Source organism: Oryctolagus cuniculus, chromosome 6, assembly GCF_051225735.1.
Source record: "Oryctolagus cuniculus isolate XC-2025 breed Fujian yellow rabbit chromosome 6, ASM5122573v1, whole genome shotgun sequence".
Lineage (NCBI taxonomy): Eukaryota > Metazoa > Chordata > Mammalia > Lagomorpha > Leporidae > Oryctolagus > Oryctolagus cuniculus.
In genome coordinates, this window is record NC_142872.1 from 155,187,304 (window position 1) to 155,205,009 (window position 17,706).

The following is a 17,706-nucleotide window of genomic DNA, read 5'->3' on the forward strand; positions in this document are numbered from 1 at the left end:
TGGAGGATGGCCCAGGTACTTGGGCCCTACATCCGCATGGGAGACCAGGAGAAGCACCTGGCTCCTGGCTTCGAATCGGTGCAGCGCGCCTGCCATAGCAGCCATTTGGGGGGTGAACCAACGGAAGGAAGACCTTTCTCTCTGTCTCTCTCTCTCTCTCACTGTCTATAACTCTACCTTTCAAATAAAAAAAAAGTATGTCAAGTATTAGGGAGTGCGTGTCTTATCCTTTTAGTTCTTACTTCAGCATCCACAGGAATCACAACCCAGGAGCTGTACTCAGGGGGATCCTTTTATACCTGGACTCGTTGTGATCAGGGACTGGTGGTACACTAACCTGTAATCATAAAGTAAACTGATTTTGGGACTGGTGGTACACTAACCTGTAATCATAACGCAAACTGATTTTTAAAAAATAATAAAATATGTAAGACAAAAAGAGGAATTCGGGGCTTCGAGATCAAGATTACATGACATTTTAGCGCTCTCAGTAGGAGATCAATGTGTGTATATTGCATGTTAGAGGGATGTGAATTACTAGGGCCAGAGACAAGACTGTGCAGGCCCCCTGGGTGTCATACATGTGCTTCCCTCGGGTAGTCCTCTCCCATAGGGAGTGTGAGTTTGACCATGTGACTCATTTTACCAATAGAATATGAGGAAATATGATGCAAGCAGGCATTTGAAAATAAGTATCTCTACATTAGGCCATGCTCTGTCTTGCAAATGGGAACCTGCATCCTTGTCAGCCTCCTGGAGAATATGGCTCAACTGAAAGCCAGCATATGCCAAAAAGATAAGTCTCAAACTATTGCTTTTGATATTCTAGATGATTGGTACTGTATTAGTGGCACAAACAGCCAACCTGAAAAACTGCCCATTCTACATTGTTGACCCACAGTTTCAGGTGGATAAAATTATCATTTTAAACTACAACTCTTTTAGGCATTTTGTTACTCAGCAAAGGCATATGTTTTCTCTGAAGCAAAGATATTTAAACTGAGATATGAAAGTTTAGTGGAGATTCATTAGGCAACAGACAGGAACAGAAATATTCCAGACAGAGGAATAACATGCTGGAGGAAGACTATGAGGAAGACAGGTGCACGGTGAGTCTGAGAAGCTGGGAGGATTCATTAGTGGCTAGAGAAGAGTGACAACAATGTGAAATAAATTTGGTGAACCAAGAGTAGCAAGACTAGTCATGGCTTTTGTATCCATTCACTATTGCTACAGTACCACTATATAACAAACAATGCCCCAATATTCAGTGGTTTTAAAAGGTATTACCCATCACACTCCTGCCATCAAGTTTGGGATTGGCTGCCCTAAGCTGGACTCAGCTGGGAAGCTGTGTCCAGGGTGTTGGTGATGTCAGGTTGGTCTCTTTGCTGTTGTTTAGATTCAGGTTTTGCCACGTGTTTTCATATAGAGTTCAGGTTGAAGGGGTCAGAGGTGTAAGAGAGGAACATTACCATGCAAGCACACTTCTGCTTGCCTCAAGTCTGCCAAATAATCATTGGCCAAGGCAAGTCAAATGGAGGAGCCCAAAGGGAAGGAACCAGGAGTGCATTCTGCTCACAGGGAGACACATTCCATAGTACTAATACTAGCCCCAAAGTGGAAACAATCCAAATGTCCATTAGCTGGAAGTGTATTTTAAAAATTTATAACCATTCAATGGAATACTCTATGGCAATAACAAGAAAGGAGCAAAGTGTCAATGCATGCTACAACACAAACTTAAAAATATTATGCTAAATGAAAGAAAAAAGACTAAGAAAACTCACATGAGTCAATTTATAAGAAATTTCAAAAGTGGCAGATCCATAGAGTCAAAAGGTATATCAATGGTTCTCTCTGGGTGGGGGCAAGGATTTAGTGTAAATGAGTACAAGGAAACTAGGTTGATGGAAATTTTCTAAAACTGAATTTGGTGACAGCTACCAACTATGTTCATTTATGAAAAATCATTGAACTGTTCACTTATAATAAGTGGATTTTATGGTATATAAATTATACCTTATCACAGGTATTGAAATGTGTAACTAATGGAATGAATGATACTATGGCATTATGTTAAAAATAATGAAATTTTCAAATGTACCATTAAATGATTGACTTAGTATTATTTGAAAATATTTGCAAAACTGTCTACTGTTTTACTTAAAGCAATTTCTTTTTTATATCATAACTCATGGTTTAATGCAAATAAGAGATCCTTCCAGCAAACAATACAAACTTTGTTTAGACTTTCAAAGAATAACAATGACAGCCAGAATTATTAGATAATGGTTAAGTCCCTGTAACTGGACAAAATTCATGCTGAGATTCTGAAGCAAAGAAGACAAATGTTGCTTAGGTATCTGCACAACATTCTCCTTAGTATACGAACATCAAGAACTAAAACTTGAACTCCCTTTTCCTTTCATTTATTTTGTTTGTTAATGCAATTTCAGAGGTTAATTTTTTTTAATTTGATTTATTTATTTTAGAGACAGAGAAAGTTTCATATAATGGTTTACTTTCCAAATACCCAAATTGGCAAGGGTCAGAAGATGAAACCAGGATCCAGGAACTCAACCCAGGTCTCCTATGTTGGTGGCAGGAACCCAAATACCTGAGCTATCACCAGTGCCTCCCATGGTCTGCATTAGCAGGAAGCTGGATGTGGGGGGAACTCAGGCATGTGAGCATCCTAAACAGCAAACCAACTGCTAAGCCAAATGCCCACCTAAGCTAAATATTTTTACTCATAAGCACTATGCTGAGTTTTAGAATCATTTATTTAGTTATCAGGTTTGGCTGTAAATAATAAACATTTTATGCTTTTTTTCTTTTGAACTACTGTGTTTCACATTAGTGCATATGGTTAAAAAATTACTGGCACACAGAAGAGCAGCTGCAATTAATGAAGCATGCCCTACTCATTGACTTTTCATATAATATGTACAACAGAAACATGCTTTTATAAACAGGTCAAGAACTACAAAATGTTCACTAATTGCTGGAATTTGTTCTTCTGTTTGGAATGAAAATGGATTTAACAATCAGAAAAGCCATTCAAGGGGTAATGGAAGCAGGAAAGAGAGACCTCTGTTGTAGGCTAATCTAGCAATCATCCCCAAATCAGAGCTTGTGTTCTACATGAATATCAACTGAGTTTGTTGAAGAGATACAGCTGGAGAGGTAAAAACAGCTGCCTACTCTAATGCAGAATTCTTTCTATTAAGAGAATGCACTAACATTAATCCAAGAGATCTAGAATGAACTTAATTCTCTCTGTGGAAAAACGCCTAGTTCTATCACAAGCCAACAGCAATTCCTCACATTTCGTTTCCAGCACTAAGAGACTGTGTCCACTATGACATCATATCATTTACAAGCTCCCCCACGTTATTGTTTGCACCTAAGCATCTGTACTGAAACAAGATAACTGTATCTGAGATCCTGCCCCAGAGTGAGCTAAGAAATTACTTTCTCACTATTTTCTCTTTCTCTTAAGAGACTTGGAGAAGAGTTATAAAATGAAGAATGAACAACATAATAATTGAATATCGCAGCTTACAAAACATCATAGACATTGACTCTAAATTAACATTTATTCAACAAATATTCATGAGCTCCTTTTATTCTGCAAGGAGCTGTGCTCATATAATCTCATTCAGACAACTGCCTTGGAAGAAATTCCAGTTGTAGTAAGGAGTTTATATAATCATTTGATTCTCATGTTGTTTTTTTTTTTTAAATCTGTATCACTACAATGTACACTCAGGGATTTAGAAACTTGAGGCTCATATTATGAAGTAGCTTTCTCCCGATTGCCAATGCTTTGGTGAGACAGGGAAACCTAATCAAACACTGATCCCATGGACTCAAAGTTCTTTGACTTTGGCCATGTCTCTATGGATCCTTCTCATGCAGAACAAAATCCAAAAATATTACAAGGACCTACAAGGCTTTCTTCAATCTACTTCTCTCTCTCTCTCTTTCTGACTTCACTGGAATCTTGCTGTTTATAAAACATGCCAGAAATCTACCTTCTGCTCTCTTTATAAGAAATTTAATATTGCTGTTTTCTAGGTCTTTATAGGCCCTGGTAAATAATAGTGTTCAAAAAGTACAGAATAATAAATACTATGCACTTTGAACAGTCTGTCATATACATTAAATGCTCGACAAGTGGCAGATTTTATTAGTCATCTCACACATATATTAAATCGGAAGTACATATAAATGTAGAGAAAATATTATTAAGCACACAGTAAAAATAACAGCCAGAATAACTGTCCTGGAATTCCATGATGCCTTTTCAGTTTTTATTTGCAAAATCAGTGAAGTGTGGCACTGTGTCAGGATCACGTTTTCCCTGATTCTACAAATGTGTTCTGAAAATCAGAGAAGTCTTCCAAGGCTGCCTCCAAAGGCTGTCTCACTGACACTAGCAAGAAAGGTTCCAGAGCGCTCTCTTCTGTGCAGAAGAACAACATTCCCGTGCTGCTGCTCTCATCATCTTATTCTTCGTTCCTTTCCATGTCACACTCTGAACGTTCTCCCATTCTTGCCCTTTAGTTCCTGTTCCAGTGGAAACTGTCTGTGAGTTACCTTAGCATTAGGTTGCACAGAACTACCCTTACCCACTCATCCTCATTATTTCGTTTCTCAGGCTTCTTCTGTTACTCTGGTTACTTCATCTATTTGACTCATGTCCCCAGCTTGGTCAAACTCCTGGCCTTTTCCCTCTTTCCAATTACAGTGCTTTGGGCTCACAACTTGACCAATAAATGCCAGAGTCTTCAAAAAGTTCATGGAATGTGCATATTACAGAAATATTGAGCATTGATTTCAAAACATTTTTTGAATCAAAATAAACTCTTTCAATTCTACTTCTCCACACACTTTTTTTGAATTCCCCTTGCATTTGTTGAATTAGCACAGTGCTAATGACAGCAATTGAGAAGTATAAAAATGGACTTAGAAGAAAGAGGGAAACGAATACTTACTGAGCACTAACCTTGTGACAAGAAGGCAGACTAGACAGTGATCGATTATGGTCATTCAGTCAAAGCACTTAGGGAGAGAAGCCAGCTTTCCTATTTGGCCTTGACAAGCAAGTCACTTTAACTACCAAGGTTTACATTTCCCCTAGTTTACAAGAGCTAATTGTCATGTCTTCCTTAGATATGTATTATGAAAGTAAAATGAAGTATCATAAGCAGCTAGCACAGTCCCTGGCACATGGCCATGACCTGTAAATGATGCCATTACTATTGCAAATACTGCTACAAATACTGTCATTGTATTTGCTACCCAACTCATAACTATTCTGTGTATTACAAAGGATTATTAGCTTGATTTTATGGTTGAGGCCACTAAACCACAGAGAGACAAGTATTCAAGGTCGAAACTATGTGACAGATTCAGGCAGCACATACCAGAAATCCTGTTCTCTGTCTGCAATGCAAATACTTAATGACTAGGGCCAAGTGATTCAAGACTGATACTGTTGTCATTTCCCACTGGAAACATTTCCCTTTTCTAATTTACAGGAATTCCACTGCTTTACATTCTTTTCAGATTAATGTATTAGAATATTGCTTAAATCTTTTTTAAATTTTTTTTATTTGACAGGTAGAGTCATAGAGAGAGAGACAGAGAGAAAGGTCTTCGCTCCGTTGGTTCACTCCCCAAATGGGTGCTATGGCTGGCGCTGCACTGATCTGAAGCCAGGAGCCAGGTGCCTCTTCCTGGTCTCCTTTGTGGGTTCAGGGGCCTGAGCACTTGGGCCATCCTCCACTGCCCTCCCAGGCCACAGCAGAGAGCTGGACTGGAAGAGGAGCAACCAGGACTAAAACCGGCACCCATATGGGATGCCACAGGTAGAGGATTAACCAAGTGAGCCACAGCACCAGCCCAAGAATATTGCCTAAGTCATAAGAAATGCAAAGTAAGAGACTAATGCATGGACATCTCAGGCAAAATCGCTCTGCAATGTAGATCCTAATTAATGAGTGATCAATACAGATCATGGTATAATTAATATGGCTATACCAATCATAGCAAGTTTCCACTAGTTTTTTTTTTGTGTGTGTAGTATCTAACATTATCGTTATTGGATTGGTGAACAACCAACCAACCAACCAAGAAACAAAATAACAGCTAGGTTGCAGAGGAATATATGCTAGATTTTGTGAACTGGTGGTTATATAATGCAAAGCAGAATTAACAAACACACTTGCTGTTGTTTAGTGTTCAGTTTGTCAAATAAAACTGATCATCATTGTCAGTTATGTTTCTGAACATGCATTATCTCTCACGTCTAAAACAACCATGAAAACAATGTCCTTTATTGCAGATGAGGAAACTAAAGCTCCAGAAGGTTAAGAAGCATTCACAGTATTCTCATGACTCATGTAGTTAGTGACACAGGTGAGTTTCAAGCCCTCAAATTTGGATTTATCACAGGGGAATAATGGCTCATGGGCTAGGAGGGCCATGTTTGAGACCTTGCTTATTTATAGAGCCTATGTGACTTTTAACAAAACAAGTCACCTTGCTGGGCCTACAACACATTTGTAAGTGAGAGAAAATCATGGTTATTTTTCTCTTCAATTTCTCCTAGTTCTCACAAAGGTATTCTCTTTTGAGACTTCGAATATTACTGGGAGTCAAAGATTCTCCTATCACTGCCTTGTCCACTCCTGTTAGAAGATGCAACATCTTAATTTTCAACACGATTTTTCTTTTAAGTCAACGTAACTGATGATTGCAAAGAATGAACTACATATCTCCACAGTTATGTTTCACTGATTTCCTTTCTTTTTCTGGGGAGAACTGGAGAAGGAGGCCCCTGGAACGGCCTTTACCTCTGTGGTGAACTGCTAATTTGAAACCACAGGGTGCTCTTAGAGAAACTGCAGACTTGCATATGATAACCATTTTATGGGAATGTGCCTTGGCCTTTTAGTTGTGGTTCCCCACAAAATGCCATGATGAGTGACATGGTTCCAGCAGATGAAAGCTCCATGGGGGTCTGAGCCAGAGACCTCTGACTGCATCACTTGGCACCGGCTGGTTTCTGCCCATTTTCTGTGTAAGGGAACATATCTGGGCCATGTTTGCATTTGAATCTTTTGTATTCCAATGAAATTCACATGTGGTCAAATGGAAATGCTATCTCTACAGTGATGTAAAGTGGACTGAGAGAATTACATTCTAGCACTTGAAAGGATCTAGGCAAGCTTCCCAACCATGGGCCTTCTATTTTTAGTTTTAGTTTTGGAGGGAGAGTATTATCCTAGCAATATGTCAGCACTTCCATTAGCACTGGGCTTTTACTTTTTGTACAATTAAGATAGGAAGGGAAGTAAAGTTAGAATAAACTGTGGGACACAAAATGGAATAGTAGTTGCCAAACCCCAATGTGGGGAGCAACTCGGACTAGACTGTTACTGGAATTAAGACTTATTCTATGCATCTGCTCTCCCACAATATGGCGCTGAGAAGGGAGAAACAGCTTCTACACAGCTGCCTCTTGCCAACTTGAGTGATGATCTCCAGGAGCTGATCCTGCTCCTGATTGGAGGAGAGCAGCATACTCAGCGTGTGGGCAGCCGAGTTGGGATTGGTGGAAGAGGACTATAAAGGAGGAGAGAGACAACATGCACCAGGAACATCTATCTGAAGGAACACCTGAGCAGCCCCCGAGAGAGCCAGCCGGCGGTGTGCCGCTCTCCCGCGGAAGTGGGGAAAGTGGCAGGGGGAACCGCCCTTCCACGGAGGTGGAAGGACGGCAGCCAACCTGGGAAGAACCAGCAGCAAACCCGGGGAGGGCCGAGCAGACAAAAGAACAGCGCAGGGTCCTGTGTCGTTCCTCCGCGAAGAGGGGGAGCGACATAATGGTGCCGTGACTCGGATATGAAGCCTAGGCAGGGTCCTGTGTCGTTCCTCCATGAAGAGGGGGAGCGACACCCCAAGAATACATTATGAACTTAAAAAATATCTTCTCCTTGAGAGGCAGTATGAAATGGTGAAGAGCCCTAACTCTGAAGCTTGACTGCCCAGTTCAAATAACAGATCAGCCATTTGTAGGTCCTAGGACTTGGCACATCATTTCCTACCCATGCCTCAGTTTTTGCATCCATAAAATGGGGATACTAAGGCTGCCATGTAAGATCCTTATCAAGAATATGGAAGCTTCTGAAATTATTAAATCGGTGATTTCCATGTAACACAGCACCTTCCATACTGCTAGTTCCTAAAGAACTGAAATTCTCACACAATAGGTAAGAGATATGCTTCTTTCTACTTAGTGGATGCTTGCTCTATCACAAGTAATGTTCTGAAATGAGGATTAAATAAACACACCCCTTACACTTCAGACACTTACAGTGGGTAAAGGAAACACACACACAAGCAATAGCTATTGCAAGTCTAGTGCTTTCTTTTATTTAAAGAGGAAATCCATGAGTAGAAGAGATAGACATTCTTCTTGGTTTTACAAAAGAAATAAGATTCGGGTTCTAACTAAGAGAAACATTAGAGATTTGGCATCAAAAACAGAATGAATGACACTAACAAAATAGGAAATAGGAAAATGCATATCTCTGAGGGCATCTTTTCAAAAACAGCTAAATCTTCATATGGCTTCAGGACAATCTCACCCAGTGTGTTTTAAATGTCCTAACAGAGGGCCTGGTACTTTGGCATGGTGAGCTAAGCTTTATCTGTGGCACCAGCATCCCATCTGGATGTCAGTTTGTGTCCTGGCTTATCCTCTTCAAATCCATCTCTCTGCTGATGGGAAAGCAGCAGAAGATGGCTCAGGTGCCTGGATCCCTGCACCCATGTGGGAGACCTGCAGGAAGTTTGTAGCTCCTAGCTTGAATGGCTTAGCTCCAGCCATTGAGGCCAGCTGGGGAGTGAACCAGCAGATGGAAGACTTCTCTTTCTGCCTCGCCCTCTCTCTGCCTGTAACTCTGCCTCTCAAATAAATAAATAAGTCTTAAAAAAAAGTCCTAATAGAAAACAGCATCTCAATTTTGTACTTTTCCAGCAGAATATCTTCCTATGATACAAGTACAAGAAATATTTGATGAATCGGCTTGAAGTGAAAATATGATTTGAATGATAAATACCATAGGAATTCAGAGGAAGGAATGATTTGTTGAATTCTAAGGGTTTCCTGGAGATTTAAAATAGACTGGTTAGACTGGTGGGGGCTGGTGCTGTGGTGCAGCAGTTCCTGCAGTTCCGGCATCCCATATGGGAGCCGGTTTGAGTCCTGGCTGCTCCACTTCTGATCCAGGTCTCTGCTAAGGCCCGGGGAAGCAGTAGAGGATGACCCAAGTCCTTGGGCCCCTGCACCCACATGGGAGACCAGGAAGAAGCACCTGGCTCCTGGCCTTGGATCAGTGCAGCTCCATCCATTGCAGCCATCTGGGGAGTGAACCAGTGGATCGAATACCTCTCTCTCTCTCTGCCTCTCCTTCTCTCTCTGTGTAACTCAGACTTTCAAACAAACAAACAAACAAACTGGTAAAAGATTAGGATGTTTTTATGTTAGAGTTGGAGAAAGAAGGGTCCAATTGGAGCGAAGGGCATGAGAAAAGGCACTTATAATTCCACTCAAGTTATCCTTAGGATTTTCGAAGACACAAGATTAGAGAAGAATACACAAGTGTAGTGGTTGGATGGCATTCATTTTCTCATTAGTCACATTTCCCTTCACCTTAAAGAGATCCAGAAGGGTTCTCTGTTAAGTACACCATTTCCATTCTAAAAGAATACGTGAGAGATTCATGTTGAACGATCATGGTTTGCCATTTACTTGGCCTCACTAAGGGCTGGTAACCAAACAGGGTCAGTGAGAATCACCCCTACTCTGACATCAGTTCTGGGAGAGATTTCTTTCATTTGTATTATGTACTGTGATGTTATCCCACCCACTGGCAATAGTCTATCCAATACTGAAGCTGATAAACAAAGAATAGGAGGTCCCACAAATGTTATGTGAGACTCTGTAACCAAAATTTAGCTATTCTCCATTTACATTAAGGAAAAATCTCTCCCTCTTCCATCCCTCAATTTCTCCCTCTCTCCTACATCCATTCCCAGTGGTTTGAGTTGTTCCTGAGCTTTCAAATAAAGGATCCTACCTAATGGGAGTGGCAAGGACAGAGAAACCATCATTGAAGGAATAATTTTCTTAGGTTCAGAGATACAGGTAATACATGGAAGTAAATTAGTATAGGTGTGACTTTAAATGCAATTGAGCAAAGAAGTCAGGAAGGAAGATTTGGACTCACATGAATAACTGATTAGTCAGTGAGGTATAATCTAATGTTGCCTCTATTCTATCAAAAATGTGACCAGATGATTTCACACCAGGATTTGAAAGTCCTGTCACACAAACAATAACCTAAAGAGACTTAATATATCCTAGTCTGTAGTGACCACCTACTATTTGCAATAATTTCCACTCAGAATTCTGTCATTAATTTACTCTCAGGGCATTCATTCAACAAATGAGCACATGAACCATGTGAAGCATGTGGGAGAGACTTGGTACATTCTGGAGAACGGGAAAGCTAACTGGTTTTCAGTACTCATGCTATACATTGGATATAATTCTCTTCAATTCTGTGAAGTCCCTTGACATATATCCCCAGCCAATGTTTCTGCCAACTGGAATTCAAACGAGCATTGTCGTTGTTCAACAGTATAGTGATGGGACCCTGCCCGTCACGTCCTCAAAGGACTTCCACCAGGTTCAAATTACCTTCTGATCTTTATCTTCTCTTTGCTCAATCCTGTACTTGAAAGAGAGGTATATGTAATCTGATATTCTAACTATGCTGTACCATATCTAGCATTACTTCTTACACGTACTTTGTCAGCCAAAAATAATTCCAGAGGACAGTGTAAGTGAAGAAAACAAAATTCACAATGAAGTGACAACACATGTTGCACATTGCAGAAAATCCTCAGTTCATGTCCACAAGATAAAGCTACTCAAGGCCACTCAAGGCCAATTACAATGTGGCTCATCCAAGCCCATTACCCTAACTCTAGCTGAAAGTACAAATAAATACAATAAAATCTCTATTAAGAGCACACTGTGATATGTCAAAATAATATGTATATATAAATGTATTGCAAAGACATATACCTAATTAGCGCTATATGGAGAGTCATTCAAGGGATGTATATGCTCTTATTATAGGTGAAAGAGTTGCATTAAGAAAAACATGAATAAGGTTTTAGGGAAAACTCAAGTTCACGTAAATTGGGTATAAATTAGGGAAAAGAGAGCAAGGGAAATTACATTTGGAAACAAACTTAGAGGGAGCGAGTTACAGGTCTATATTACCACGAACTATGTTGAAAAGATAAAGAAAATAATGGAAATTAACCCTGCTTAAGAAAATTGACTTCTCTCCTATCACTTAACTTATTGTGTTCATCCTTAACAACTGCAGGTGTTGCTGAATTTTTCTCTCCTGATGTGTGAAACACCAGGTAGGAAAAATGGTCAGTGCAAAGACTGCATATTTGGCCTACCCAATTTTTGGTTTTTTTTGACAGGCAGAGTTAGACAGTGAGAGAGAGAGAGACAGAGAGAAAGGTCTTCCTTTTTCCGTTGGTTCACCCCCGAAAATAGCCTTCACGGCCGGCATGCTGCGCCAATCTGAAGCCAGGAGCCAGGTGCTTCCTCCTGGTCTCCATGCGGGTGCAGGGCCCAGAGACTTGGGCCATTCTCCATTGCCTTCCCGGGCCACAGCAGAAAGCCAGACTGGAAGAGGAGCAACCAGGACAGAATCCTGCACCCCAACCAGGACTAGAACCCAGGGTGTCGGTGCCACAGGCAGAGGATTAGCCCAGGGAACTGCGGCACCGGCCTGGCCTACCTAATTTTCACATTAATAGTATCATAAAGTTGAATGCAACATTGGGGTCTTCAAAGTCAAAGTATTCCACCAATGATACCTGGAGTATAGCCATACCATTCCAACTCCCAAATAGCATGATACATTTTTTTTTTTTTTTTGACAGGCAGAGTGGACAGTGAGAGAGAGAGAGAGAGAGAGAAAGGTCTTCCTTTTGCTGTTGGTTCACCCTTCAATGGCCGCTGTGGCCGGATCACTAGGATTAGCCTAGTGAGCCGCGGCGCCAGCCAGCATGATACATTTTAAAATCAGCTGAAAGGACTGGTCAAGAATAAGTTAATCTATTTTATATAAGGACTTTGAAAGTGTTCACAAAATAGTTTACAACAACAAACAGAGAAATAATCTAACATTTTACTGAGTGTCCATCTCCTAAATCATAAATACAATGACCTGAATGCAGGGAGAAGCCTCCTTCCTGTTACGAGATTCTCTCTCAATAACCTTGTTTTCACACAACAGGATATCAATTAGGAGAGTTGATCAAGCTAAACAACTTGATAAAATCATCTCAGAGAACAAGTATTCTAGGTTTTAGGGTTGCATATAGTAAGTAAGCCTTTTAAAGATCCCTCACAAAGTACAGGAAACAAACACCCGATTTTAAAGTGTTATCTATGATTTTAAATGTTTATCTAAGGCATAAACTATTTTCTCTGTTTCCTATGTCTAGGTCTCCTTACCTTGGTTCAAAATATATAAAATATTCCTACAGACAATGAAACACTGATGTCAAAGACACTTGGAAAGAATTTGTGTCAATTTTTGAGTAGACAAAGATATTCAGAAAAATAATTATTCTAATTTAGTATACTTTGTATAATATTTGTTATACATACTTAAGTGCAACAAATTATTAAATAAAATTCTATAGACATTATGCTCTTTTAAATATATCCTACAATTTATTTATCTATTTGATTGCTCCATTCTTTGAACTGTCTCATTGGAAAGACGGAGAGGAGGTCAGCTATTATTATTTTTTGATATAAATGGTAATCTTGGCTTTAATAAAGTATGATGCAACTGGTCAAATTAATATCACAAATTTACATATAAAACTCTCAGATATTTTAAGAAATTTCACAAAGGTTATAGCATTAGTAAGTGTCAGATCCTGGATTTAATACCCAACTTCCCTAACCTCAAAAGATCCTCATACTATTCCTTCTCCTTGAGAAAACTTAACATATACAAATAAGCAGGTAAGGGAGTAACTGCTTACATAGGCTCAACAGCGATCAATCAAAATGATCATTCAAAATATTTCTCAAACAGAATATCATAGACACAACCAAACAGAATGGATCCTTACTACTGGAATGGCTGCAACATGTACATAGATGGTACAGCTCTATCAGCTGTCTCTGAGCATTATCAGTCATATACATGTGCCTGTCCTTGTGCACAGTCTTTTAGCCAGATCCGAATGCCTTAAGGGCTGATTCTGAGGCCAGAGTGCTGTTTAGAGCTTTTGCCTTTCTATGAGTCTACTGTGTATCCTGCTTCCCATGTAGGATCATTCTCTCCTTTTTTTATTTTATTTTTTTGACAGGCAGAGTGGACAGTGAGTGAGAGAGAGACATAGAGAAAGGTCTTCCTTTTCCGTTGGTTCACCCTCCAATGGCCACACTGCGCTGATCCAAAGCCAGGAGCCAGGTGCCTCCTCCTGGTCTCCCATGCGGGTGCAGGGTCCAAGCACTTGGGCCATCCTCCACTGCACTCCCAGGCCATAGCAGAGAGATGGACTGGAAGAGGGGCAACCAGGACAGAATCCTGTGCGCTGACCGGGACTAGAACCTGGTGTGCCAGCACCACAGGCAGAGAGGATTAGCCTATTGAGCCGCAGTGCTGGCCTCGTTCTCTCCTTTTTAATTCTATCAATTATTATTGGCAGACATTGGTCTTATTTATGTAATCCCTTTGACACTTATCCTATCTATTTGATCAATTATGAACTGAAACTGATCACTTTTACTAGTAAGATGGCATTGGTACATGCCACCTTGATGGGATTGTATTGGAATCCCCTGGCAAGTCACTAACACTACCATTAGAGGTAAGTCCGAGTGAGCATGTGCAGAACTGTACATCTCCTCTCTCTCTTATTCCCACTCTTATTTTTAACAGGGATCAATTTTGAGATAAATTTAAACACCTAGGAATAAGTGTGTTAATTAAAGAGTTCAACCAATGGTATTAAGTAGAACAAAAAAATACTAAAAGGAATAAAGTAGTAAGTTGTTCCTCTACAGTCAGGACAAGGGCTGATCAAGACATTGTTTATCATAGTGTCCATTTCACTTCAACATGTTTCCTTTTAGCTGCTCAGTTGTCACCGATCAGGGAGAACATACAATATTTGTCCCTTTGGGACTGGCTTATTTCACTCAGCATGATGTTTTCCAGATTCCTCCATTTAGTTGCAAATGACCAGATTTCATTTTTTTTACTGCTGTATAGTATTCTATAGAGTACATATCCCATAATTTCTTTATCCAGTCTTCTGTTGATGGGCATCTAGGTTGATTCCATGTCTTAGTTATTGTGAATTGAGCTGCAATGAACATTGAGGTGCAGACCACTCTTTTATTTGCCAATTTAATTTCCTTTGGTTAAATTCCAAGGAGTGGGATGGCTGGGTTGAATGGTAGGGCTTTAATCAGGTTTCTGAGCACTCTCCAAACTGACTTCCATAGTGTCTTTACCAGTTTGCATTTCCACTAACAGTGGATTAGTGTCCCTTTTTCCCCACATCCTCTCCAGCATCTGTTGTTAGTTGATTTCTGTATGTAAGCCATTCTAACAGTGGTGAGGTGAAACCTCATTGTGGTTTTGATTTTCATTTCCCTGATGGCTAGTGATCCTGAACATCTTTTCATGTGTCTGTTGGCCATTTGGATTTCTTCTTTTGAAAAATGTCTATTGAGGTCCTTGGCCCATTTCTTAAGTGGGTTGTTTGTTTTGTTGCTGTGGAGTTTCTTGATCTCTTTGTAGATTCTGGTTATTAATCCTTTATCAGTTGCATAATTTGCAAATATTTTTTCCCATTCTGTCGGTTGCCTCTTCACTCTCCTGCCTGTTTCTTTTGCAGTACAGAAATTTCTCAATTTGATGCAATCCCAATAGTTAATTTTGGCTTTTACTGCCTGTGCCTCTGGGGTCTTTTCTAAGAAGTCTTTGCCTGTGCCTATATCTTGCAGGGTTTTCCAATGTTCTCAAATAATTTGATGGTTTAGACCTTTATCCATGTTGAGTAGATTTTTGTGTAAGGTGTAAGGTAGGGGTCTTGCTTCATGCTTCTGCACATGGAAATCCAGTTTTCCCAGCACCATTTATTGAATAGACTGTCCTTGCTCCAGGAATTGGTTTTAGATCCTTGATCAAATATGAGTTGGCTGTAGATGTTTGGATTGATTTCTGGTGTTTCTATTCTGTTCCATTGGTCTATCCATTTGTTTCTGTACCAGCCATGAGAATGCAGAGCTCCAAAGTGCCCCCCCTCCCGCCCCCCGTGGGTTGCTCTCAGGAACTTTGCTGAGGAAGGTCGCGTCTTTTTCTTCTGCCCTGGTGCTGGCTGCAAGGCAGGGATAGGATGGCCAGACTTGCGGTACGAAGTGGCCCCAGCTCTGCACACCGCAGGCACCCTAGATCTGGCCTCCCAGTTTTGGGTCTGCTGGAGGGTGACCCACAGGGAGCTGAACTTCCACCTCTGTCTCAAGCTAGCCTTCCCCTGCTGGAGTGTAAAGGTGGCAGTCATAACACGCTCAAAGCAAGCTGAGAGGGTGCAGGGAGAGGAGCCTAGTGTGGTAGTCGACCCCGTGGCGTGAGGCTAGAACCACCCCGCCTGGGGGAGAAGAGCAGCTCACTCACACAAAAGACAAGTGAGATTTTTTTTTCTTTCCTTCTCTTTTATTTTGCTGGTAGCTTTCAAAAAGGAAGGCATGGAATGGAAGATGGAAGACATCCCTGAAGTGGGCATTTGGAGCCACTGTTAAGATACCACTTGGGATGACTGTATCCTACATTGGAGTACCTGGTTTGTGTTCTGGTTCCTCCGCTTCTGATAAAACTTATGGCTGGCTGGCGCCGCAGCTCACTAGGCTAATCCTCCGCCTTGCGGTGCCGGCACACCAGGTTCTAGTCTCGGTCGGGGCGCCGGATTCTGTCCCGGTTGCCCCTCTTCCAGGCCAGCTCTCTGCTGTGGCCCGGGAGTGCAGTGGAGGATGGCCCAAGTCCTTGGGCCCTGCACCCAATAGGAGACCAGGAGAAGCACCTGGCTCCTGCCATCGGATCAGCGCGGTGTGCAGGCCGCAGCACGCCGGCCGTGGCGGCCACTAAAGGGTGAACCAACAGCAAAAGGAAGACATTTCTCTCTGCCTCTCTCTCTCACTGTCCACTCTCCCTGTCAAAAAAATTAAAAAAAAAAAACTTATGGCTAAAGCTCACTAGGGAGGCAGATGAGGGCTTAAGTGGTTGCCACCAATGTGGAAGTTCTATCTCCTGGATTTGTCCTGGATCAGCCCTGACTGTTGTGAGCGCTTGAGGATTTAGCAAATAGATTTCTATTTCTTTCCCCTCACACCTTCAATCTGTGTATCTGTGTGTCTGTCTGTCCCTCTTTCTGAACACCCATCTACCTTTCAAATAAATGAATCCAAACTGGAAGAAAATCCAGGAAGCTACTGAACTGTTTTCAGATGTAAGGACACAACCAGAGGGTACCATTTATGAATTAGGAAGCAGACCTCATCAGACGCGGAATCTGCTGGTGCCCTGATTATGAATTTCTCAGTCTCCAGAACTATGTGAATCATATCTGTGGTTTACACGCCAGTGGCCTATGGTATTCTATTATAGCAATCTTGGAAGGCTAAGTGAAAAATTAGTACCAAGGGTGGGATGCTGCTACATTACATTACCTAATTATGGAGAAGAGGCTTTAGAATTAGGTGATCCAGGCTGGGCAAGTTTTGGAGTGCAACTCTACAAAAAACCTACATTGGGATGAACAGATCCTTAAAAAAACATGTGAAGATTCAGATAAAAAAGAGACCTGTAGAGGAAAACCTCAATTATCTTGAAGAATATCTAAACCATCATGAATAGAATTTTGGTAGAAATATGGACATTAAAGACAATTTCTATGAGGTCTTAAACATAAATGAGAAACATGTTTTGGACAATGAAGGAATAGCCATCCTTGTTATAAAGTGCCACAGAACTTGGTTGAATTGTGTTCATGTCTAGTACCTTTTTTTAGATTTATTGTATTTATTGGAAAGACTTACAGAGAGAGGTAGAGCCAGAGAGAGAGTGAGGTCTTCCATTCCACTGGTTCACTCCCAAATGACAACAGCCAGAGCTGAGCCAATATGAAGCCAGGAGCCAGGAGCTTCTTCCAGGTCTCCCACACAGGTGCAAGGACCCAAGGAGTTGGGTTATCTTCCACTGTTTTCCCAGGCCACAGCAGAGAGCTGGATCAGAAGTGGAGCAGTCAGGACTCCAATAGGTGCCCTTATTGGATGACAGCACTGCAGGCTTTAACCTACTGCTCCATGGCACCGGCTCCAATATCTAGTACTTTTAAGATGTCACTCTATTGTTGTTTGGCTTTCCAGAATATGAATAAATCTGCAGTAACTTATCTACTTGCTTCTTTATTATTTATTGTGCCTTTTTTCTCTAGCTCTTTTCAAGCATTTCTGTCTATCTTTAGTCTACAGAAGGGTTAATATGCTGTCTGTAGATGATCTAG